The 24,809-nt window shown below is 52.3% G+C and overlaps 1 protein-coding gene across 40 annotated transcripts in view; it reads right to left on the bottom strand.

Annotated features, from left to right (window-relative positions):
* The window catches only part of CTIF (cap binding complex dependent translation initiation factor), a 297,253-nt gene that overhangs the window by 271,852 nt on the left and 592 nt on the right, over positions 1-24,809 (bottom strand). For 4 of the 40 annotated variants that reach the window (XR_011542719.1, XM_070630157.1, XM_070630161.1 and 1 more), the window contains exon 1: positions 24,380-24,519. The exons of 29 other annotated variants lie outside the window; for them this stretch is intronic. The gene's annotated coding sequence lies outside the window, so the exon portion shown is untranslated. Of the gene's footprint in view, positions 1-23,954; positions 24,064-24,101; positions 24,630-24,809 lie in introns of those variants that run through there. 7 more of the 40 variants (XM_070630158.1, XM_070630174.1, XM_070630172.1 and 4 more) reach the window with 6 other exon arrangements.

Below are 24,809 nucleotides of genomic sequence, written 5' to 3'. Positions count from 1 at the left end.
CCTGGGCTTCTCTCCACTCTGCGTGGGACTGTCTGTCTCCTCCACTAGTCTGTGCGTCCCGCCAGGGCAGGGACGAAGTATCTGACTTTCTAGAATTGCTCTTGAAGGCTCTCTGGCCACGAGTCTACCCCATGGCCCTCAGTACACAGCACAGTTCCTGGCACACAGGATGCTTAATAAATATTGATGATGGAAGGACAGAATCTAACACCCAACAAGCAAGTGCCTTTACGAAGCCCCAGTTCCTCTGCCCGAGATGACAAGTGCTCTTCCTCCCGACAACTGTCGGCTTCTGTGCTCTCCTGCAAATGGATCAGTCACACGTGCACTTTCCGGGTCAGACACACTCTACCCTCCTCGGGGGTGGGTAAAGGCCTCGTTCTGATCTTTGCTTTCTCCCCTGGTGCCGGGCAATGTGCCCCACTTATAAGGAAGACTGGAAGTTGGTCAATCAACAATCAACTTGGCCACGTTTGCAGTTCTGGGAAGAGTCAAATGTTTGCAGGCTGAGATCGCTAATATCAGGTCTGGACAACACTCAGTGTTTGTTGGTCTGCGTCTCCTTGCCCTCTGAACTGAGAGGGGACGAAGATCACTGCGCCCAAGTGACAGAGGTCAAGAAGGGCTAGGTTGGGTTGCTGCCAGCATAGATCCAAAGCTGGCTCCTAGGACAGGAGGATGCGCGCCCCAGCCCTCGGCAGGAGCCCAGAAGTCGGTGCCGCCCTCCCCCAGGACTGGTCAGACGCCTGCACGCACTTACCTGGAGGGGAAGGACCCACCAGTGCCTCGGCCGCTTTACCGACTGTTGTGAACTGAGCTGGTCTCCGGAGGAGGGAGGTTCAGCAAAATTTTAATTACAGGCCGTCTCTCCTGCTTCCAATGGCCAGGCTCTGAGAACGTAGTACTTTAGTCACATGGCATTAAATCAAATCACTTTTTAAGTATACTAGTGAGGCAGAGTATTTAAAGAAAACCTGTTAGGAAATCTTTTATAAAGCAAGTTAATCGACCTTTTTTTTGAAATTCCGGGGTTTTTGTTGAAGAAGTTTACTTAAGTGAGTTAATTCAAGCCTGTCGGGCATGCCAATCATTCACTCATCTGTGTCCATCTTGTCATATTTCTCAGTGGGGCCACCTCCCCCAAATCAGGTCTCTGACGGCTCCCAGCACTTTCACAATTCTCACTCCCCTTTTCCTCCAGCCTTTCCACTCAACTGTGCACACGCTGGAAATTCTGAAAGAACGTGTCATGGGCTGAACGGTGTCCCCCGCCCCCAATTCATGGAAGACCTATGGCAGAAGTCCTAACCCAAACCACAGTACCTCAGACCTCAGACACGACTGTATTCGGAGATTGTGCCTTTAAAGAGGTAATTAAGGTAAAATGAGGTCATTAGTGGGGGCCCTAATCCAACAGGACTGGTCTCCTCATAAGAAGAGATTAGGACAGAGACACACACAGAGAGAAGACCACATGAGGACACGGAGAGGAGTGGCCAAGGAGCGAGGCCTCGGGAGAAACCGGACCTGCCGACACCTTGATGCTGGACTTCTAGGCTCCAGAATCGTAAGAAAAAGAATCTGTGCTGTTTAAGCCCTAGTCTGGGGCATGGTGGCCCCACACGCTGACACAGGAGCGTGTGTCAGGGCCCTGTCCTGTCTGCCGGGCTCCAGTGCTGACATGGCTGTGGTTCAGGGTCCCTTCAGTTTCCCCACTGCAGGGCGTGGTGTGGGGTCAGATGCAAACATGGCCGATGCTCGGGAGCCCACTCCCCTCCTGGGTTCTCTGACGTGTGGACCGTGTCATTACCCACAAGGAAACGAGATTCTCTCTCACTTCTTGCCATCTCCGAGGCACAGGAAGTCAGAGTGAGAAGGGGATCCTGACACCCCTAGCCTGGATTTTTCTCTTGAATTAACACTTTACTTTTTTTTTTTTCCTAAAGGATTGTCACATATATTCCTAAAGTTAAGACTCACAGCAAATCTGTGAAATAGCCAGGATTAGAAATCTTATTTTCATTTTATAGGTGACATAAACCGAGGCACAAAGAGATGAGTGAGGTAGGGGCCGGCCCCATTCCCTAGTGGTTAAGTTTGGCATGCTCTGCTTTGGCAGCCTGGGTTCAGTTCCGAGGCATGGGTCTACACCACTTGTCTGTCAGTGGCCATGCTGTGGTGGCAGCTCACATACAAAATAAGGAAGATTGGGATAGATGTTAGCTCAGGAGAAATCTTCCTCAGCAAAAAAAAAAAAAAGTGAATGATTTATCTGTGACCCTGTGACTTTTTGGGCAAGACCCAGGTTCTCTGGACTCACGTTCATCTGCTCCCAGCTCCCTCCCACCATCGCTGACACCACAGACACTCGAAAACATCACCATTACCAGGTTTCTCCTCTGCTGCAAAACCTTCAATGGCTCCCAGGTACAGATCACATCAAACCCTTACTGGTCTGCAGTGCCCCCTGCCCTCTAACCTCTGTCCCCTTCCATCGCCAACTCCATTGTGACAGACCAGTCATGCTGCCTGATGGACACAAGCCATGCTCATATGTTACCACCCCTCTGAGAACACCTTCCCCACTTCTTTCCGACTAGCCTAGGAGCCACCTCCTCCAGGGAGCCTTCCCTGACTGCTGTCACTGAGGTCTTTCCACAGTGCTCTCAGGTCCAGCCACACGAGGTATCTCTGAACAGACTTGCCCTTATTTTGTTGTAAATTGCTTAACCATGTTAGTCCCTAGGCAGGGAGCACATCTTCCCACCAGCCCCGTATACCTGGACACAAAGAAACTATTCAATAACTCTTGGTCTATCAGAAGACGAGACAGGCATAAGTCACCTCCACAACATAAGCATGTTCAGAAATAGCTGTTTACAAGCTCAGCTTGGTAAACAGAAGCTCATTCTTCCCAGCTTCTGCCACGTTGCAAGAGTGCTGGATTGTCCATGCTGTCTGCCTGGCCTCCAGCCACACTGCTTGTGCCTCCCTGTGTCCCTGGACATCCCAACTACCCCACGGTCCCTGCCTCTCCCTCACAAAGCTAATGATCCTTAAACCAATGCCTATGCAAACTCCAGGAGTTACTATTTACAGATTCCAGAGTCTTTCTTTAAGGACGACCTCTTGTTATTAGACTAGACGTCAAGGGCAAGAAGTTTGTTCACTTGCTGTCTTCCCAGCTCCTAGAAAAAAGCCTGATACATAACTGCTGCTCAAAAACATCTGTTGAACAAGTTAGTTGAATAAATGAGACTATTAACTCTTTGACTATCCATTTCATAGACTTTTAAAAATTTAATGATTGAATGAAAATCCAAACCTACGGTCTCTCAGCCAGGCCTGAGTGAGGTGGGCCGCTGGCCGTGGGGTATTGCAAGCCAAATAGGAGTGCCCAGGAAGCCCTGTCCTTTAGGCATAACTCCAGCATTATTGATCCCTTCCAAAAAGCCCCTCTCGTCAGCGACCCAGAGCTATCGCCAAGGAGGTTTCCACAGTCTTCCCAAAGAACCGGAATGCCCATCCCAAAGCGGCACGCAAGAGGAAGAGGCTGGCCCCAAGGCAGTAGTGCTGGCCCAGCTGTCACCTCCAAAACTGGGAATGGGGTGGCTGCCCACAGCGAGGCAAGGACGTCCCCGCTGTGTCGTGGATGGACTGACCTCCGTCCCTGCCACCAACGCTTGTGAGGGCAAACCCCAAACACAACAAGCCCATCTTGGCCATGAAAACCTCAACTTCTTCCCTTCTAAGTGCCTCCCCGAGGTGCTGGCCAGTCACAGGACCTAGTTTTGGGTTTTAGCTCCTATCTCTTTCCTACAGCTTTGGGGAGACCTACTATGTGCCGCTCACCGAGAGGGGCGCAAATATGGAGTTCCAGAAGCTCAACATCAGGAGAGGGAATTCTGCCAAAAGCACAAAGGAGGCAGGCCCCTCCTTTGTGACCCTCAGCGATCCTGCGCGGTGGGAGGGAGAGCACCATCAAACTCCAGGAGGTCACTGGAATGTCCCCAGTGGGAACAGCATGCCTCAAGGCTCCTGGATAAGCCGGAAACGCAGATGCTGGAGGTTCCCAAATCCCAGCCCCGTGCCCGGGTCAGAGGTGAGGGCTGCTCCGCTCTCCAGGTCATACCGCAGCACCCCGCCCCCCGGAACCCCGTCTCAGCGCATGCGACTCACAGCCTCCAAAGGCTTCCTACGTTACTGAGTCCAAGGCCAGGTCCATCCAAGATCCGGGTCCTCGCGGCAGGGTGGGCTGGCCTGCACGCTCTCCTTTGCTGGCTCCTCTCCAGCCCAAAGGCCTCCTGGGGCTCCCCAAACAGGTCACGCCCCTGCCCCCTCCCGTATACCCCCACTTCCTGCAGGACTCTGCCCTCACCCCAGACACCACTCCCCTCCCGGCCCTCCAGCCCTGGGCCCAGCTTTCTCCCCTTTCCCAGCGTGCGCTGGAGCGTGGCTAGTCCGTGGTCACAAAGCTCCAGGAGGCTCTGTCCCGCTCACAGCCGTACCCCAGCTTACTATAGTACATGCTGGCGAAATGAACGAATGAACCCCCTCTTTCTTTACACACCACACACTTCCCCGCTGATGGTTTTACTCCTTTGTGTGTGCCCGTATAGTTGGTGACACTGAGAAGGTGTCAAGTTAGGCAAGGCTGGGAGCCACAATGCCAGGTGACCGCAGCCTCCGTCCGTAAAATGGGCTGGCAACACTCGCTATGGGTTAAAAAAGCCCGCAGAGCACGCCAAGATCCCCGCCTGAAGGGCCCTGTGTTTCCGCAAAAGATCGTCAGTCCAGCTCTACAAGCAGCCTCGTGTCCACCCTTGGCCTCCTGGTCGATCTGCCCTGAGGAAGGAAAGGGCATGACTTCTGGAGGCTGGAACACGAGGCGCACCGTGCGGGACAGCCACAAAGTCACACAGGAGGGCCCAACCTTCTCACCTCGTGTGAGGCTTACCTGGGCACAGGTTGTAGCTGCATTTCTGGATGGTGTGCCCGAGCCATGTGATCCGGCTGTCCCCCACATGGGGGGATCTTCTACCACCCCTCCTAAGAGCTCACATGTATTGTCACCAGGCACCATCCTACGCATATCTAACAGCTCCTTCGGCCTCCCAGTGGCCCTATGAACCAGGCACTATCATTATCCCCACTGTGGAGGACCAAAGCACAGAGGCCCCGTCCCTGGTGTCTACGGCTGGTCCTGTGGTCCTGTGGTGTGGCAGAAAGAGCACAGGATCAAGCACAAGAGGACGTGGCTCTGGTCCCGGTGTCAGCTGTGACTCCCTGCTGGGGCTTTAATCCCTCGGAGCATCTTTGTAGAGTGACAATAAGAAGACCTGCCTACCCCACACACAAGGCAGGAGGGCACTTGGTAAATTCATAACACACGACACACAGGAGCTGCAGCTGGTGTTATTTAAGGGGACGACAACCCTGGCGATTTCTCAGCTGTTTCCTTTAGGAGGAGGGAAGGAAAAGCGGCCCCCCACCCCCACAACAGACGGCCGGCCGGAAGCACAAACTGAAACCAGATACTCTGCTGAGAATGTGCTGCTGATGAAGGCAGTGATGCAACAGAGCTGGGGAGCTTGGATCCACGGAAAACCCGTGACATCAGTAACAAACGGGACTTGAAACAAATAAAAAACAAGCTAATTAAGTATACAGAAGGATTTAACATAAGTGCAAATCAACCAACTGCTGTTAAAGGGGAAAGGGATATAAGATGCAAAAATTAACACAGCATCAAGGAATCGGCGGGGACGGTTCTTGTCTTCAAATGTATTTTAATGCAGTGGTGGCACCATAATTTCAATGACATTTTTTAAGTTGTTAAAAACACAACCACACATTTTAATGAGGTATCTTCAATGAGAACCAAGCTTCTATTTTCCAAAATATCTCCCCAAAATTAAACAATTTCATTTTATTCAAGTACCTGTTGCTTTCCATCTATAGTTAATTATTAGGTGAATGAGATTAAATACTCTTCTAGGACAAGCTAGAGGAGAGCCAGGCTTTGGGGACCTTCATCGAGGCCTGGGGAAGGAGCTGTCTGGAGCGCATGAAGCTGCCCCAGGACTGTTGCACTGACCTGTACCCCACTGGCCCCCACCCCAGCAGGGCGTCCATCCCGAACAGGCAGTCTGGCCCCCCAGACCTGCAAGGCCCCTGCCTGCTCTGCATCCCAGGTGGCCGGCAGAACATCTGGGAAAGGAAGGGGTTCCAGCCACTCTTACAAAAGCCCCTTTCGCTTTGGAACCTTCTGGCCTTTCACCATTGTGGGGGTGGGGGTGGGGACCGGTGTGCTGTTGTCTGGTGGAGGGGGCAGGAGGGGAGCGCTTAGAAAGAGCCCACCCTACACCCTACACCCTACAGGGGGTCTGTAGCCCCACTGAGGCAGGCAGGGACACAAACCTAGGAGAAAAGGCAGGGTCAGCAAAAACCTGAGAATAGGAGAGACCCTTCTGTACAGCAGAGGAGTTACAGGCCAGGGGGACGGGGGCCCATAGGAATCAGAAGTCCTCTTAAATCACTAAATTGAATAGACGCCATTGTAGAGACCAGCCAAAACACCAAAGAATGAACTCTCCTCCAAGACGCCAGTCACCTTCAAACCACACCAAGATCAGGGTCCACTTTCCACGGGCAGCAAAACTGAGCCACCCTCACCTGCCAGCTCCTAGGAGCGCTTCTGCCCCAAAAGGCAGGGGAGGCTGCATTTCATCCCTGAAGACGCCTGTTACGGGAAAAGGGGGCTCAGTCAAGACAGTAATCTGCATACAAGGAAGACCCCAAGGGCCCCTCTGCAGCCCCAGGCCCCCCTCCCCCCACCTTCCCAAGAAACATGGCTGCTGTCTCTTAACACCTGAGGGCTGATTTGTGGTTCTCGGTAGGAGGGAGCTGGGAAGGTGACATTCAGTGTGGGAAGGAAGCCCTTGCTGAGTTTTATGGTGTGATTCTGAGGTCAATCACTCTAGCCCCGGGAACAGCTCCAGATAGATTTACCGGTTTTAATATTTGTTTGGGGCATTGCAATTAATTGAAAGATGCCTTCTTCCAGTTATTGTTTTGAAAGGTGGACCTTGGTCTCTGAGCACTTATTTTTATTGGGCATAATTACAGTCACCTAGAAGTGGTATTTGTCTGGAGTCCTCATTCCCGGTGAACAGTGCTCTATGGGGCCAGGCCTGCTTGAGTTCCCAACCCAAGGATCCACTCCTCTTGTGGAAACCGAAACAAGCTACAGTCCCCTCCACAAGCTTAGAACCCTATTAATTTGCTAAGCTTACAGCCTCCAGAGGTTGTCAGATATGGCTTGAGGGCCCTGGGGGCTGCAGAGAGAGGAGGCAAGGGATGAGGGGAAGATGCTGACCAGCCCCATACCAGTTCTAGTCAGCAGGCCCCGCTCCACCCAGTTTTCACAGCAGGCCCCCACTGAGCAGCAGCACAGAGCAGCAGGTAAGACCATGGGTCCAGAGCCAGCCTGCTAAATTCGAATCTTGCCTTTGCCACTTATTAGTTGTGTGGCCTCAGGCAAGTTACTTAACCTCTCTGTTAACTCTGTCTCAATTTTCTCTTCTCTAAAATGGGGATGATAATAATACCCATCTCATAGGGTTTTTGAAAGGATTAAATCAGTCAATAATTTTAAAACACTTGGTACAATGCCTGGCACGCTGTTAGAAGAACAGACTGATTGGTAAATAAAAATTTCAAAGTTATTTGAAGAAAGAACTTTGTGGCTAAAATGAAGTTTGAAGACCATTCTTCTAGACGAGGGGTCCACAAACTTTCTGTAAAGTGCCAGAGAGTAACTAATTTAGGCTTTGTGGGCCATATGGTCTCTGTTGCCACTGGCCAAGGCAACCGCGGACACACAGAGCAGCAGGCATGACTGTGTTCCAACAAACGTCACTTAGGAAAAGGCCTGGGGCCGGCTTGGGTCTGCGGCCGCAGTTTGCTGGCCCCCGGACCAGGCAAATTCCCTATTTTACAGGTGAGGAAAGCAGAGGGGGGAGGTATTTGGCATAGCTGGAACCCAGGGCTCTGCCCTCCTAGACCAGGGCACTCTCTAAAATCAAGGGTCCCGGAAAGAGAGAGAAAAGTATGAACGCTGCATTCCCAGCAGACATGCTCCTATTGCGTTCCGCCAGCTGAAGAGGACAAAGTGACACAGGCCATTGCTTTCCATGTATGATACAACTCTGGGCTCCCTGAGGTGGGGCACAGGGGTGGGGTGTCTCCTGATTCATCTCTGTAGTCCCCCAGCAGCCACCACAGGGTCTTGCTCTGAGAAAGCCAATAAGTATGGATGGCCCAGCAACAAGCGGGGAGATGACCACGATGGAAGGACTGGAAGGACCAATCAGGGGGCAGCGACTCCCACCAGGAAGGCCACCTGCACTTCTGCATTCCAGGGAACTCTGGGAGTGACTGATGAAATGAAGCCCAGATACCCACGACAAGGGGAAGACACTTGTTAAAGAATTAGAAGATAAAAGGGACTTCCCACAAGACACTAACTATAACTAAGTTCAAATGATACAAACAGGGTTTTATAACATTTCTTTTTTCATCTTCCACAAAAGGTTGCAAGTACAAGACGAAATTTAAGCGTCTGGGAAGGTCTGTGAGAAGGAAGGACAGTCCCCTTCTGTGAGACCAGTTCTTGTGGTGTAAGACATGGCCCCCCCCCCCCCCCCAAATCTCTGACGCTCCTCTCATCCAGAAGCAGGGTCTGTCTCTTCCTCGGAGCTGAACTTGGTGACTGCTTGACCCATGGTACGCAGAAGTGACATGAGCCCGTTTCCAGGCCAAACCTTTAAGGAATCGGCAGCTTCTCCTTCCTGTTTCTTGGGACATTCACTTTTGGACGGCAGCCCCCATGCTTTGAGGAAGTCCAAGCAGCCCCATGGAGAAGCCCACATGGAGAAGAATCAACAGCCAGCACAACATGCCAGCCACAGGAACGAGCATCTTGAAAGTGGATCTTCTGGCCCTGAGTGAGCTGGCCCAGATGATGCTGTGTGGAGCAGAGGTGAGCTGCACCTGTTGGAAACTGCCCAAATTGCAGACTCAGGAGCAGAATAAAGGATTATTATCGTTTAAGCCACTAAGATTTAGGGTGGTTGGCTACACAGCAATAATAACTAGAATAGGCTCTTAAATTTCAATCATTTACTCAGGTCACAGAGCTATCTGCTCCCACAGGTGACAGAAAAATATTGTTTCTTGGGAATTTGGGGGTTGGGGGGGGAATGCAGACCCCAGGTTTAACATTCTGTTATATTCATAAAGCAGTGTGATATTGTGATTTATAATAAGAAATATATATTTGATCTTCTCCTAAAACCCTTGGAATTTACAAGAGTGACAGAGGTGTCCTGATATTCCTAACAAACCCCTTTCCACCATAACTGGGTTTACGTAAATGGGGTGACTTTTGGAAGCACCTAAGGACGGGGGCTGGTTGCCAGGGGAACCAAGCATATGGTTGGAAGGTTGGAACTTTCAGTCCCCCCCCACCCCCCACCCTGACCTCCAGGGAAGGAGGGAGGGCCTGGTGGTTGACTCGATTACCAATGGCCAATGATTTAATCAATCATACCTATGTAATTAAGCCTCCCTAAATACCCAAAAGGATGGACTCAGAGAGCTTCCAGGTTGATGGACACTTGGAGATCCTCAGAGTGTGGCCTGCTCCAGAGGCATGGAAGCTCTGTGCCCTTTCCCCATGCCTGGCCCTATGCATCTCTTCCATCTGAGTTCTGTGAGCCTCTCTAACAAATTAACCAAACCCAAGGAGGGGTCGTTGGAACCTCCAGTCTATCGTCAGTCAGTCAGAAGCACAGCATCTGAAGTTGCGGGGGGCGGAGGAGGTCTTGTGGGACTGAGTCCTTTCCCTGTGGGATCTGACAGTCTCTCCAGGTAGCTAAGGTCAGAATTGAGTTGAATTGTAGGACACCCAGCAGGTGTCACCGAATTGTTCGAGGGTGTGGAAAACCCACACACACATCGTACTGGGAGCAGAATCGTAAGGAGTTAAGATATTCTGGGAGAAACTAGAACGAAAAAAGTACGTCTCAGGAGGATCTGAAGGTAGGACCAATATTTTTATTAAAAAAAAGAATTTTGAGCTTGTATGAGCATCTTGACAAATTTAAGAATGAGACTCCAGAGTCCCGATCTAGATATAAGATGACAGTTGGGAGAAGTTCTGATTTCAAATATTCAAACATGCATCCTGACAGTTGGTTCAGAAAATATGGTCACCATCGCTTACAATATGGAAGAGAATATTCTGGCCTAAAAATGTTGAGTCCAGTGTTACAAGTGGTTGTCTCAACTTCAGCATAACTCTTATAGATTATCTGAATTCGAGTAGCAAAACTTTGTCAGGTTTACTAGGATGAGTCAGTTCTAAAAGGCACCCCTTAGTTAACTTTAGACAAGAGTCTTTACCATTGGTTGGAGAATGGATGTCAACGAGCACATTCTTTATTGCAGTACATTTGATGCTAAAATGATCTTTCTGACAATTACGTGTACTAACTGTCATCGGGCTGAAGTCATTCAGGTGCCAGTTAAGAAGTTTCTGGTTATCAAAATCCTGGACAACAGAATTTACTGTTTAAAAGTCTAAATTTGCAAAACACGTCCTTTTGAAAGAAACTGGAAACTATCTAAAAAGAATCTTTGCTTTACAAAAATATTTACTAAGGTTGTCTTTAGGTAACGACAACCTTTTGTGAATTCAAATTGCAATCATATATATAAAAGTTGTATGTACATAATTATTTAGAAACCCACATTTGTTACATAAGAAGAGGATGCCATGGGCTGAAACTGGGCATGTATTATTCAAAACCCTCCCAGTGCCAAGTGACATAAACCCAACCCAAACTTGCCTATGCTGCATTTCCCCACATTCGCCACCTTGGAGTTTTCTGTCACACCTGTGTACTAGCTGTAATATTATTACTGACCTTGTATTGACTTTTTATTAAACTTAGCTTCCTGCTGAGCAATAATGAAATCACAAGTTCCATGTACTAGTTATGTTTTTTTTTCTTTAATGCACATTGAAATGAACACACGGAGTTAAATTTTTCACATGTTCATAGGCATTCAACTGAAAATCAGCCTGCAGTCCATCAGTGGTGTAAATGCCATCCTTTAAGGCACAGAGAGGGCATTTACTGAATGGAGAACCAGCTCTCACTGGTTCTCACTGGCAAGTGTGGCATGCGACCTTGTATTCTCACTGGCAAGTGTGGCATGCGACCTTGGCCAAGTCACCTGGTTTCTCCTGCCTCAAGGTCCCCGTTGGAAGAAGTGCGTTAGCCCTGCCAGCTCTTCAGCCACCTCACGAGAATACCAGGAGTGATAACCCCATGCCGCCGACAACAGCCCTAAGGGGGGGACAATGAACAACCCCCATCCACAGCACTCAGGTGTGGTCGGCGTGTCCTCACCTCCGGGGTCTGAAGGGCTCTTCTTCCCCGTGTCTGAACGCCGGACCAGAGAGCTTGGGACTGGGAGCCATAGAGGTCATAAGCGGACGGCTGCGGAATGAGGAACTTGACACTCAACTGCTTTCCTGGTGCTAAAGTCTATTAGAGATCCATTAAGTAAACTTGGCTCCAATGAGATAACAAAGGCGCTAAAACTCTATGGGGATAAACCAGGAGCTGGGCTTCCGGAGGTTTAAAACCACGTCCCCAAGAACGTCCCCGAGCAGCCCCGCCAACCTCCTCGTTCCGACCGCTCTGTTTTCGGTCTGCGGAACCCCGGAACCAGGCCATGGCCCCTCCTCCCCATCCCGCCATCTCCCTGGATCTCAGGGGAAACGGAGACAGGACGAGGCTGAGGACGCAGAGGTCTCTGGTCCAACTCGGGCTCCCAAGGTTTGCTGCCCAACGGCTGGCTTCCCTCGGGCACGGATGAGGCTGCAGTCACCCGCGTGGGTCTTACCAGGAGGGGTCCCTCACCTGCGGCCCCATCCCCGTAGCCCTCGGTGGATGTAACTCAAAGCCCACATCCTTAAAAGACCTAGAACGGGGCCTGGCACGGGGTGGGGATAATTTCAACCTTATTGAACAAATCCGTTTTACAGGGAAGGAGCAAACTGCCAAACCACAGTCCACCCGGCCAAAGCAGGCAGACGTAAAGCAGCTGCCTTAGGTGACGGCAAAGGCTGACGATGACGTCATAGGGATTCTTCCGCGCTGAGAATATAATCCCTGCCTCAGAGGCCGGGCACTGGGAACATGAGAGTGAGGCGATCAGGGCCTTAGATATTATCTCGTGCAATCCCTGACGTCACCAAGGAGAAAACATCAAGGGGTGAAGTGACTTGCCTGAGATCCCCCAGATCACTCGTGGCAAATCTAAGACCAGTGACCTTTTTCAGAACACCGCAAGGGAACTTCAGCATACCCTGTCAGTTCCTGGGTGTGACGGTTAAAAGGCAAAACTCCAGCAATATTAGCTATGCTGCCTTTTAGCTGTGTGAGCTAGGGTAAGTTACTTAACCTCTCTGTGCCCTCATTTTCTCATCTATAAAATAGAGGCTGTGAAGGCTAATTAAGATTACATGTAAAGTGCTCCCTAAGCACTTAAACACTGTAATACTTAACAAATGTTAGGTTTTTAAAGTTATTATCGGATTGTCCCAGGGCTTCAGTAGAAATACCACCTGTTTAATCCCTGAGTCGACAGACATGTCCCCCATGGCCCAAACACAGCAGCTCACGGAGCAAAGAGTCCAGGTTTTGGAGACACACCGGCCTGGGCTTTTCGCCTGGGTGTCATAACAAAATAGCACAGACCGGGCAGCCTAAACAAGAGAATTTATTTTCTCACAGTTCTGGAGGCTAGAAGTCAGAGATGAAGGTGTCAGCAGGGTTGGTTTCTTCTGGGGCCTCCCTCCTTGGCCTTGCAGACTGCCACCTTGTCCGTGTGGCCTCACATGTTGTCCCAAGTGTGCCAGGTCTCTGTCTTCTTGTCTGTGTCCTAATCTCCTCCTCTTTTAAGGACATCAGTCACAGTGGATTCGGCCCACCCCTAGGACCTCAATCATCTCTTTAGGGGCCTCATCTCCAAATACAGTCACATTCTGAATACTGCGGGTTAGGACTTCCACACGCCTTTTTGGGGGATACACTTCAACCCATCACAGCAGGGTGGAGCACCCTCCTTCCTCTTTAGGGAAGGAATACTTAGAGATCCGTAAGTCCTCATCCAGGGCTCTGTGCCGGGCCACACTGAATGGGTTGTGAATCCGGAGAGATGTCCAGAACCAGCAAGTGCCTTTTCTCATTCTACAAATATGCTTTCTGCTTCAAAAAAGATGTTCTTTCACGGAGCCTGGATCCTGTGGCAGGCACTGCCCCAGCCCTACGGGAAATCCACAGCTGACTCAGAGGAGGACAGCATCTTCAAGGTGCTTATGATCTCAGAGAACAGCTCAGGCAAGGAGCCAAGGAATGATGGGAGTGATGGAAAGTGCTAAATGCCCTGGACATTCACAGGCCAAATGCTGGGGTGGACGAGGAGGACAAAACTGACCATGGGAGCAGAGTATAGGAGCGCCCAGAGGGGATGGTTTTGCCCCAGGGGGTTGGGTGGCTGGCTCCATGGCCTGGACTGTTTGTATGGATGAAGGGCTGGTGGTTTGGGGAGGGGAAGGTGGTGTCCACCAGTCTTTCGTTGGCCTGCATTCCTGGGGGCCAGAGCTCCCAATCCGCACGGGCAGGAGAACTGACTCGGCAGATCCAGGGTGCCCAAGCTATGCTAAGAAACAGCGTCCTCGCTCAACGCCATGGCTGCCTGCACAGGTGACCACTGTCTGCCAGTGACCAGCCAGAGCCCCAGTCCCTCAGCCATCCCCAGTCCTGCTGTCTGGGCCATCAGCAACATACGCTCCCTCCCTCTGGACAATTCTGCCTACCAGCGTTCTCTACCTGGCCCCAGTGTCGGGAAAGCTGAAGAAGCTGCTGGGGGGAGGGGCATAGGACGCACCGACTGAGACCACACAAAAGGCCTCCACGGGACACCTCAGGTCCTGTGCCCTAGTATCACCTGCGGGTTAGGAAATAATAATTACCGGAAGAGGGAAAACTATAGTGGAAGGAAGCAGATCAGTGGTTGCCAGAGCCAGAGGGTGGGTTTGTTCTTTTTTTAACCCCCATTATATTGAGGTACAAAAAATTATATCTTGATAAACCTGATACCTCCACAAATAAATAAATAAAATCATATTGGAATTTGGTAAGGCAAACGTTAATCATTGCTCATCCAACCATCATTCCCCTCCCCACCTCCTTGCAAGCAGAGCTCACCTCTTGCTACAGCTGAGGCAGAAAACACCAGAGACTTGCTTTCTCAGCCTCCGTGGAGCTGAGGCATGGGTATTGATCTATTGCTCTTCAATGGGACTGGATGGAAATTCTAGCAGAGGGATGCTGGGAAAGCCTTCTCTCCCTGATAAATTAAGACAGAAGGAGAAACTCACCGTCTGCCTGCTCTTGGATACAGCTACATGAGAATGTGATGCCTGGAGCAGTGGCAGCTGTACTGTGACCATGAGGGGACAAGCCTGAGGACAAAGGCCCACATGCTGAAAATGGTAGCCTAGAAGGTTAGAATGAGTCCTCGAAATTATCACTAACCCACTGAATTAACCAACCCTAGAAACTTGCCTCCAGACTTCTGGCTATGTGAGTCTATAAATACCTTGTTTTTTAAGCCAGGTTAGTCCAGGGTTCTTTTACCTATAGCCAATACTATCCTACAAGCCAGGTTGTTAACACCTCCCCAAACTTCCATCTCCCACCCCAAAACAAAGATTATGGTGAAATATAATCTTGTGGTTGTAAATTGAGCCCCATCAGAATTCTGAGCCCCCAGTCCCCACAGATAATGTTTTCCTCTCTAGCCCTTAAGCAAAATGGGGAAACAGATGCTGGTTGGTTTCTCTTGTGTGCAAGCCCATCACCCCTATGTGCGCCCTGCAGCTTAAATGACTGATAACAGTGTCAGGTGCGACCCACACCCATACACCCTCCCTGGTCCCTGTGGCCGTAAGCCCCCATTTGCCCAGGATGGTTCCAGTTTACGTCTGTGTCCTGGCTTGATTATCAATAGCACCCTGCTTCACTCTCAAAAGTGTCTCCATTTGGTCAGAAAATTAGGCAGTCTCTACTTCCGGTGGCCTCAGCACACTTTTCTTTCTGCTTACCCAGTGCTTCCCACACTCTGGGAGCGTGCGGCCATTCTGCCTTCCCCACCAAGAGGAAGATGAGAGGCTGGGGCCCTGCCGGGCTCGCTGAAATTCATCTCACCTTGTTCACAGAGCCTGACCTGCAGCAGGCGTCTGACGCATGTCCGCTGAACTAAGTCAAATGTGAACAGAGGTAACAGCCTTAAGCTCAAAGGATTGAGGGAAGCCAGGAGAATGTGGGTATGAGGAACAATTTTTGCAGGGAGAAGAGGAGAAATCGGCTGCTTTCCCAGAAGGCCTCACCCTCACCACTGAGCCCTGTCAGCCCAGGGCGCTGAGTAAAACTGGTCGTGCACGTCCGGGCATCCAGCTGGCTGATGGAGCCTCGCTGCAAAGGCAGCTCGTGCTCCTCATAACCCAGGGGGGAACCTCGTGAATATATGAACCCTGCAGACGCTCAGCATCCCGCAGATGCAAAGAACACGGGCACTGTAGACCGACACCAAGAGACAGAACAGCCACATGCTCTAAAATACACTGAATGTGAACACTCTCCTGTTTGTGACACACTGAGACGTGGTTTCCCCAGCAGACCACTTTCTTGATCTCATGGTTCAAACTCATAAGCATCCCAGCAAATGCCCCAGGAATATGGCAAAGGCCGTGGGTCCTCAGGTAGTGGTGAGCTCATGACATTGCCTCCCCCAGGGGAAGGCCCTATGAGGGCACAGCAGGGGGAATGCCCGCTCCACCCACCGCAGCGGGAACCACACACATTCTTTCTGAATAACTTCAGGGCTCAATTGTCACAACGGCAGGCAATTCCCGGTCTCTGTCCCCCTCCCTCACAGAAGTTACTTTTACTGGTGAGGCCCACAGAGACTACCCAGCACTGTGCCCGACACATAACAGACACTCAGGGAACGTCAGCCCTGCGTTGGGTTCCTGAGTCATTTTCTCACAAGCTGCTATGTATTCTGGGGGTTGGAGGAAAGAATGTGCAGTGTGTGTGCTGTTGCTTCTTTCACGATCTCTGAGAAGCACGGAGCCAAAGCTTCTCAGAACTTCTATATCACAGACTGCGCCTATGCAGCCAGCTCAGCTAACCTTCCATCTATCTTCAAAAGCTCCCTCTGTGCTAAGGACCATAGGATGAAAGTTGGCTGGATTCTCACAGAATCTTAGCTTGACAAATTAAGGCCCTTCTAGCAGAGGCAAGTGGGCTGGCAAAAGGCCTGGAAAGCATCTCTCGCAACAGCTGAAGGGGCGATGGGTGGAAACGGCGGGGCTGTGGCTGAGCCACATACAAGGCCTTTCTAGCTGCAGGAGCCTTCTCACGGGGGAAGGTGCTGCTCATACAGCAGGATGCTCCAGCCGCGGAAAGTGCTGGAGCAAGTGCAATGTGGTCAGGATTCTCACTGCAGGTAGGGGACTAACTAGGTGACCTCTAACATATCTCCCAAGTCTGAAGTTCTAGCAACTCTAGACTCTGAGCATGAGGAAGACGATGAGGCGTGTGGTCTGGGGGACCGGTAGCCGCAGAATTCTGCACAGGGCACCCTTAGGGGGAACCCAGACAGAAGTCCCATCTGCAAGGACCTGGCCTGAGTAGAAGCAGGGGAGAACATCCTGGCCTTGCTGGACGGGCTGTCTGCAGGCTTCTGGGAAGCGATAAAGACCTGGGACAGGAACAGCCCTTCTCCACTGCCCTGTACGTTCCTCCACGAGTGTGCAGTTGTCTCGAAGGCCCTTTTAGAAGGTTCCCACCAGAACCTCTTTCTCCTCCTCCTCACTTATTCAGGCCATCCTGGTCCTGCAGCATCTCTCCAAGTGGACACCCAAGCCAGCGAAGGTGAAGAGCCCCAGAACTTGCCCAGGGCCCCTGAGAGCCTAGAACCCCCAGGCTGGAGGCCCCTGGCCCCTGGAGGGTTTATATGCTAATGCTTTCTCTTGAGCACCTCCAGACCACGTGTCTAGTTGGCATCCGAAGCCATAACAGGCCTGAGGTTTCAAGTTTTCAGGGAAGATTTTTTCCCCGCCCCAAATCCAGACTAAGACAGACAAGCTCCCCTACTTCCATGCCAATGGGCCAATGTCTAGCCCATCCTTTCTCCAAGCGTGCAAACCTCTGCAGGGGCCCTTTTTAGGCAGGGTCTCCATTCCAGCTCCCAGGCTGTCTCCAGCCCTGGAGAAGGCACTGTCAGGATTCAACTCCCTTTGGCTCTGACACCAGCACTACCCCTCAACACCCCACCAACCACCCCCACCCCCAGGACCGGCCTAGCATAAGCACAAGCTTACCGTCCACAATCCTGAGTTCTCTGGGGATTTCCCTTATATCCTATGAGCTTAGCTCTTCTTTGAAAGGATGCTAGTTACATTTTATACAGCATTTCTTGGTGCTGGGTACTTGGAAAGTTTTCAAGATTTTTACTCCACTGTGGTACGAAAAATAGTCTCAATCGGTGTTGGGATACCCTCTTTGGACTTGTTCATGGAAATCTTCCCTGGCTGACCTCCCACTCCAAGCAACTAATTCTGGCCACATCCTTGCAGATCCACAAACGCAGGGTGAACACCTACTATGTGCCAGTTGCTATTTTGGGTCCTGAGAATTTAAAAATGCAAAGACTGGAGCTCTGCCAGATACACATCAGCCCTAGAACAATGCAGCACGAGAGGAGGAGCAGCGGCCACATCACTCTCCTATTTAATTCGCAATCTATTTGCCCAGGTTGTTACAGCTTTTCAGCGGCTTCCTGTGTCCACATCCTGTCTCCCAACTAGATTGCCTGCTCCTCCGAAGCAGGGTCCGTGTCTTCCCCGCCCTTTACTCATGCTCCAAGGGCCTGAGACAGCGCTCTGCTTACCATGGATGTTAAAAGATGAAAATGCCTAAGCTAAGGAAGGGTGGAGGCATTTGAAAATAAAAACTAATGGGGAAATGAATACTAATAAACATTTGCTGGAAAAAAAAAAAAATGCCTCTCCCCTAACTCACTCCAATGCTCCCAGCTGAAGCACACTCTTGGCTGTTGCTGGAATCTGCCAGCTGGGCCTCCAGCATGACACAGCATCCCCGCCTGGCTTCCCTGACGACAGCGGGCCCCGGCATGACAAAGGATTCTCTGACAGCAGGAGGAAGAGGTCTTCTCATTGTCTGCAGCAGCCCCTACCATGGTCACACTCAGGTGCAGAGCTCGTCCCACTCCTAGAACTGGCGCTTCTGCCCGTCATTCTGCTTCCAGCTTGCAACCTGGGTGTTGTGTCATCTGTAAGACAGCTCCACTGCAATATCCTTCTGCAATTCAAATTCAAGGTGTCTAACACTGAACTCACCACAATGAACTCACTCTAAGCCCAGAAGACCGGCTCCAGCAGCCAGAAGTTCACACCTGGGTGAAGGCCACCATCCACCGGCTCAGCGAGGCCAGAATCCTGGGAGTCACTGAGACATCCTCCTTATCTCCCAGAGCCAAGCCATCACTGCAGACTTTACTCCCCCAGTATTTGGAATACATGATCTTCCCTCCATCCCCATACACACGGTGGCTGTGGTTCCAGCCAGGCCTCACCCATTTTACCTGGACACCGTCTGGAGCCTGTCACTGCCTCCTCAGCCCAGTGGCCGCCTGGTGCCAGTCCTGTTCCCTTCTGATTCATGGCGGTATGCCTCGACTCTTCTTACACCCTGTCCTCCATGCTCGACCTGCAGGCTAACAGCCAAGGTCCTCAGCAGGCTCCCAAAGCCCCTCCCCGCCCCTGTTCTTGACCTCGCTGCAGCCACCCTTCCTACACCAGCCAGCCTCAGCCGCCACACCTCTGCACACACTCTTCCTTCCCCACAATGCCCCTCACCAGTCTCCTCGCCTGGCTAGATCCTTTCACCCACTCCGATTCCGCTCCTGTGTTGCTCCCTTTGGAAGCCCTCCCTGATCTCTGAGGATAGAACATGTGCCCCTTGTCCGTGCTACTGTAAGGTCTCCGGAACTTTCGCTACCACTGCGCTCGCCACACCATACTGAACTTAACTGTTACGTGTCTGTCTCTCCTGTGAGACAGTGGGCCCTGTGAAGGCGGGAGGCTGGGCCTGCTCCCTGTTGTAGCCCCGGGTCTAACACAGAGCTGGGCATAGAATGGAGCCTGATCCCTATTAAGAAGCGCCTTCTGACTGTGGGATGATCCATCCCCACCCCAAGCACACACAATTTCCCCTTTACCGCTTTTGGGCCATTGTCCCGGCTGAAAAACCTCCTCCAGGTCCACCCCAGGCCTACTCCCAAATTCAGCTCTTCCATGAAACGGTCCCGAACTGGCCCCACTCCACACATCACAGGTGAGATAACTACCTTTTATCCATTCCACCCCCTGGGTAAGTTAGCACTTGAGTCTCTCTCCGTGGCTGGATAGGAGCCAACCGCAGACATAAGGAAGCTCCATGCACAAAACAGTAATGGTGATGCAACGTGGGGGCCCCCTCAGCCCCAGGCACTGGACTTGAAGTCTGAAGACCTGGGTTCAGATCCCTGCTCAGCTACTTCCTTGTGACTTCTGCAGGTCACTAACCACAGAGGCTCAGTTTCCTCATCTGCAAAACGGGAATCATGACAACAGCCTCGCAGGACTATTGTAAAAAAGCAGACGGGATAATTTGTGTGAAACACTCTGGAAACAGTAAAGCCACATCAAGTGTAGGGTGTGATAACAGTCTTCACTGCCAACCAACCCCCTACCCAACTCCACCACCGCCCACCCCAGGAGTTTTCGTCCTTCTGGAGTGGGGAGAGCATCGAATGAAACCTACAATCCCCTTCCTAGAAAAATGTACATACGTAAGAGCTTTGCAAACACTTTCAGGAGGTTCCTGAGGACCCTGCCATGGGAAGGGAAAGCCACCAACCAAACTTACGAGTGCTAGAAGGCCCCAAGGCCTGCCATCTTCCAAAATATATGCCCTCATCCAGAGTCCCGGATGCCAAGATGAAAGACAGGGGAGGGCAGCCCTGTCTCAAAGGAGAGCAATCTGGAGACTAAAACATCAATCCTAATGCCTTTCCCAGAACCAGAGGAAAGGAGAGAAAATAGAGAGTCCTCTCACTCTTTGGGAAGAACTCCACTTTTTTTCAGAAAGCATCACGGTATAGAGCAGAAGAATGATGAGGTATCCAAATCCAAGATTTCTTGTCCCACTCTCCCAAGGGCTCCCTGAGACTTTGGGCAAGTCATTGCACCTCTCCAGGCCTCAGGGTCTTCACATGGAGATCAGCTCATGGGCAAGGCCCTTCAAGCTCTGGGTGCCCAGGATCCGACGATGTGTCTGTTCTTACCCTGTTCTGAACCACAGCTCTGGCTTGGGTTTAATTCAGAAACACAAGGCAGATGTCGACAGTCAGCATGGTGATAATTCAGGGAGAAGGCCACCATCACAGCATTGTTCTAAATTAAATGGTGTGAAGGATGAGGCAGGGGGCAGAAGAGCAGAGCTCGAAGTGAGCAGCTGGGCTCAGGTGACCAGTGAGTCAGCAGTGAGGCCCAGAGGTAGAGGATTCCCCTAAAAGAACAACCAAAGGGGCTGCCACATTAGCGGGTAAGCTATGCAGAAATGCCACCACGTTTGGAGAATTCCCAGAAACTGCAATTTGCCCGTCTGTTTGTACCTCCTGTTCTCTATCCGGGCTCGGGATTCTAGCTCCATCCCAACCACCCGCTCCTGCTTCCTCCTTCATGATCTGAACTACAAACAGCGGAAGCTTAAAACAAGAGCTGTGGACCCCCCCACATACTGGGATGAAACTGGAGGACAGTGTCAGGGACCCCAGAAGTGAGTTTAGGAAGAGATAAAAAGCAGACCCATATTAAAACATCTACACAGACCTGTAAGAGAGAGACTACTAACCCAGGCAGGGCCGAAGTAAGACCTTGACCAAAGCCACAGCCTATCACGGAAGGCAGCCTATCCCAGCCCATCACAGCCCATTACAGCCCAGCAGAGCTGGGGCAGGACCATGGAGAACAAATTGCCAGCTCCTCATTGCCCAGCAGAGTGAATCTGTTGGTTGGCTGTGGGGTCATTTCCCACTAGCTGCCTAAGGTCTACAGAAGGACCTCCAGGCCCACCAGGAGGGTTCCAAACAGCCTGAAGTCCAGGGGTAACAAGGGACGCAAGGCTCTTCGTCCTCTGTTGCTATCTTCTGCATTTGTTCCAGGATGAGAACTGGCATGATGAGTCCCTTGCAACCAACATACGTGAAACTGACTGAGTCCCAGGGTGAGCACTCTAAAATATTTATGATTTGTTCCCTCCCATAGGCTCTAAATCATCGGCTTTACTGCACCGTAACTCAGCTGTTTCTGCTACACTATCTTTGTGTGCCCAAACACAGTGGTGGATCTAGCCTAAGGTAGGGGCTCAATAAACTTTTGCCAGACTCAGAAGCTTACATTTGTCTGCACAGCTAGAATATGTCTTTTAGCAAGCAAGGACTGCGTGTTAAATTTTCTTTGTATGCACTTCAAGATAAACATGTAGGTGCTTGATATATATTTGTGAATGAACGGTTGATTCGTTGGGTAAACCTAACAACCCTCCAGGCTGTGCCTATGAACCTTCATTTTCACGGACTCCGAGAAATACATACAGGCATGCACGAGCTCTCTGCTCTTTTCTGGGCTTCTTCGTCCCTGGAGAGGGAGCAGAGCGGGGAGTATAACCTGAGATGGTTTCTCAGGGGCCCACACTTTAAATCAGATGGCTTTGAAACCAGTAACTAAAGGGTAAACCTTGGATTGGATGAGGACTCCGTGAACTGCACCCATGTGAACATAGGCATGTGTTGCATTAACATGTGTACCATATGCACATATCCCATGCAGGCACGACGCTGGTATATACTGGATGTATCGGAACTGATACCCCGTCACCAACAGCAAGTTATCAGATGACAGATAATAACAGCAATGCAGACTTCTGCTCTTTAGTGACCATTCTCATTAGGTACTAGTAACAAATCAAACGTGTTTTGACAAAGAAAAAATACCAGCATAATTTACTCACTTTCTCAGGTTCAGTATTTCCTGAGGTGTCAAGACCTACTCTCAAAAAAAAAAAAAAAAAAAAAAGTGGCCACTATTTAAATAAAAAGCCATAGGCTGGAAGAGAAATCACAGTTATGGGGAAGCGCCCCTTCCCCTACTGAGAGGCCCCAGGCAAGTCATGGGACTTTTGGGGCCTCGGTGTGCTCATCTGTAAAATGAGGTTAATAACCCCCCTACCTCACAGGACTCTCTTAAAAAATGATGATACAAGGGGGAAAACCCTGCTCTGTAAAGTCATACAGACAGATGATTATTCTAGCACTGTGTTAATCACTGATGACACCGTACCCCAGAATGAGTTACAAAATTACTGCCTCTAAGCGGACGTTACGCAGGACCGACACCTGACACAGGCGATGAGATGATCCCTGTGTAAACCGAATCGTGTTTCAAACACTCAAAGGGAGTTTCGTCAGGCAACCTGAGTGCATTCTGTGAGGGACTGCATATCTTCTAACGTCTGTTCTGCGCATTCTGTTCTCGTGTAATTGGGTTTTCTCGAAAGCCAGGCAATTTCCTCGCTCGGTCCGAGCATGCTCGGAGCCGAGATTCCTGAGGTTTTCGGCCCAGGCCCGGTGCTGGGCAGGAGGAACCGGGACTACAGCCGCGGCTCCTCCCCTCCCTCTGGGAGGCTCCTTCCTCTCCCCTCCGGCTCGAGTGGCGGCAGCCGGCGGCGCCCGTGCTGTGTCACTTTCGCCCTCGGAGGCTCCAGCCGCTTCCTGCCTTAGCGCGCGGGCCCCTGGCCTGGGAGATAATCCCCCGACCGCGGAGCCGAGCGCCGAGAGGGCAAAGGCCCGGGCCCGCTGGACACCGGTCAGCGGTGCAGGCGGCAACGCCGGGCAGGGCCGGGCCGGGGCGGCCGGGCAGCCTTTGATCCTCACCATCCCCAGGACCAAGGACCGGGAGCGGGGTCGCAGAGCGCGCTGATTCTCTCCAAGGTCTGCGAAGGCAGAGGCGGGCGCACGGGCACGCGCACCCACAGAGCGCCGCGGTGCAAGGGTCACCCCGAGCGTGTCGGGCGGGCCGCGGCGACACGCGCGCGCCCGCGGCTCCTCCCGGCCCGGCCAGACCAGCCCCCCGCGCCGCTGAGAAGGCGGCCAGTCCTCTGGGTCAGGGGGCATCGGGGACGCGGAGGGAGGGACGGTGAGACTCTGGCTGCAGGGCGGGACGGGGACTCCTTCATGGACCCCGCGCGCACACAACCCCAGTATCGTCCCAGGCCCACAGCCTCACGACCCCCTCTCCTAGTAACCTGGGTGCGTGCGCGCGGACACACACACCACAACAAGCCCAACTGGGACCACGAGGGGGCTGGCAGGACCAATCCCCGCGGGAGATCGGGGCCCACGCGTGTCCCCACTACGCCGCGGTCTGCGGTCCCCGCCCCCCGCACACACACGCCAGAGCGGTGTGTACACACAAACAGCTGGGCGGGGGAGGCGACGCCTCACTCCCCGGGGTGGGGACGCACGCGGCGCCGCCGGCCATCCCTCCCCTTTACATGCCGCACCGCCCTCCTTGCTCACACCTGCCCCCCAGCCCCCAAACTCAACGAAACCAAACAGCCAACGCCACCCAGATGAGGGGCTCGGACCCCCGATTGTCTTTTATCGTCAATGGAGAGAAATACCCAGCTCAGACGCGCGGTCCCCGGGACGCCTTCTCCAGTCGCACCCAGGCTCCGGCACGCGGCCCTCAGGTTCCCCGGACCTCCGCCGCAGACCGAGCCACCGCCCCCTGCCCGCCCTCCCCCACGACCGCCGTCCGGGACAGTCACCTGCTCGTCATCCTGAAGAACCCGAGCCAGAGCCCACCCCTGGCTGCTCGGGTCACTCGCCACCGCAAGCTAGCTTTTCAGAGCCTGTCAACTTAACCCCCAATCCGCCGGGCGGACCTATTCCCCAGGCCCAACTACACCGCGGCGACAGGAATAATAAAAATGCCAACAGAATCACCACCGCGGGGAATGTCCAAAGCTGCAACCGCAATAGATGCACCGATCCGGTTTCCTCCTCTGCTCCCATCCCCCGCGCCCCCCGCGGCCCGCGGGCTCACCGGGGACGGAGGGAGGGTGCAGCCTGTCTAGACGACAGACATCCCCGCGCCCGCGAGGACGGGCGCGCACACACACGGCCGCTGCCACAGACACAATCAGTCACCAGAGGAGGGAGGGGCGGGGTGGAGACACTCTCTCGGGGTCCCTCCGGCAGCCGCGAGTGCAGCAGCCTCCGGCCGGGAGCCGCGCTCCCAACCTCAGCGGAGCGCAGTCAGAACAGCTGCAAGTTTGGCTGGTACTAAACCAACTGCTCGATGCAGCAAATGCGGGCTTCAAAACAAAAGGGAGAGGAATCACGCTCGCTCTCTTCCTCCCCCGCGGGTCGGAACCCGGCACATGACAGCGGCTACACCGCGCGGCTCCAACGCAAACCGGGCTCCAGCCGTGCGGCCCCCAAGCACCCCCCCTCCTCACCAGAGCTCCAGGGCT

The sequence above is a fragment of the Equus przewalskii genome, chromosome 7 (assembly GCF_037783145.1).
Source record: "Equus przewalskii isolate Varuska chromosome 7, EquPr2, whole genome shotgun sequence".
Classification (NCBI taxonomy): domain Eukaryota; kingdom Metazoa; phylum Chordata; class Mammalia; order Perissodactyla; family Equidae; genus Equus; species Equus przewalskii.
Note: the sequence above shows the minus strand (reverse complement) of the source record. Positions and strands in the feature narration are given on the sequence as shown.